Here is a 1,229-nt window from a genome sequence, read left to right as displayed (position 1 = left end):
AACCCAACCCCTCCTAAAGCAGGGACACACTCCTCACCCAGTGGGATCAAGGCCAAAACCCATTCCCTCTGGAGAGAGGAACAGGATTCATCATTCCAGGGAAGGAAGGAGGAAACCTTCCTCATCCCTGATCCACTTCCATCGATCGCTGCAAGTGAACAGCTACAAACAATTGATACCGTGGATAAATAAAACCGCGGGGTGTGGAAAACAAATTTAAACAACATTCAGCTAGAAAATACTTCTTTTTTTTTTTTTCTTTACTTTTAAGTCCAAACGTGCTGAAGCAATGCCTGGAATGGCTCTTAGAGCACCAGGAGGCTGAATTACACCCGAGGCATAAAAGCACGGCCGCGCTCTGCGCGCCTCGTGGCGTCAGGAGTCTGACTGGGAGCCCTTAAGTGCGCCGAGGTCAATGGCAGCACTCGCCAGCGCCTTCAGCCCCTCTCCCAGACATTTTAATGTATCTGCTCAATTGCTGCTTTATTAACCTTGGCTCAAACCCACCCTAATAACCCCCCCGTCAATTAGAGCGGTTCCACGATTCCTAGACAAAGTTAAGAAGGGGAGAAGATTCAAAAAAAAAAAAAGTAAAATAAAATAAAACTGAAAAAGGAAAGTGTTTGCTTATTTTCCAATCTGAGCAAGGGATGAATCTGAGCGAGGAGATTGGGATTGATACTCTTAGATGGGATTTCCAGATTTTAGGAATGCAGGGTGATATTTGTGCTATCCCACACCCAGCAAACGTCATGTGAGGGAGCAGCCTCTCAGATAAAATCCTTTATTTCTATCACAATCAATCACACTCGAGTGCAGCAATAAACCCCCGTGGATCACAGTAGAGCAAACCATGGAGTGAGGGATATTTCCTGTGGGTTAAGCCCTGGAAAATTCTCCCTGGCCATGGTTTCTCCCATCCTGGCTCCCTGTGGAGCAGGGGGCTGCACAAACCGAGTATGGATGAGTAGCAAAAACCCAGGCACTTGATCAAGTGGGGAAATTGGAGATTTTCCCTTCCTTATCCCAGCACAACGATTTCTGGGATAACTCTGGTGGGTTTTTACCCCCTGCAGTCAGCCCCATGCTCCGATCCCACTGAATTTTGCTGCTGGTTGGAGCTGAAGGCCCAGCCCAGGGGATGAAGCTCTGCCCCATGACTGAAGGGCTGAGCTGGGCATTTCCACATTCCCAGATCTATTCCCAGAAAACCAGAGCTGCTACAGGAT

General features: G+C 48.0%; 1 long non-coding RNA gene across 1 annotated transcript in view; it reads left to right on the top strand.

Moving 5' to 3' along the window:
- The window catches only part of LOC130582990 (uncharacterized), a 2,135-nt gene extending 1,573 nt beyond the window's left edge, over nt 1-562 (top strand). The window contains exon 3 of the long non-coding RNA XR_008966385.1: nt 272-562. This is a non-coding gene — a long non-coding RNA (uncharacterized LOC130582990). The remainder of the gene's footprint in view (nt 1-271) is intronic.
- The last annotated feature ends 667 nt before the right edge of the window (nt 563-1,229 follow it).

Source organism: Malurus melanocephalus, unplaced genomic scaffold, assembly GCF_030028575.1.
Source record: "Malurus melanocephalus ecotype Western Australia unplaced genomic scaffold, MMel_1.1 scaffold_546, whole genome shotgun sequence".
NCBI classification, from domain to species: Eukaryota; Metazoa; Chordata; class Aves; order Passeriformes; family Maluridae; genus Malurus; species Malurus melanocephalus.
Note: the sequence above shows the minus strand (reverse complement) of the source record. Positions and strands in the feature narration are given on the sequence as shown.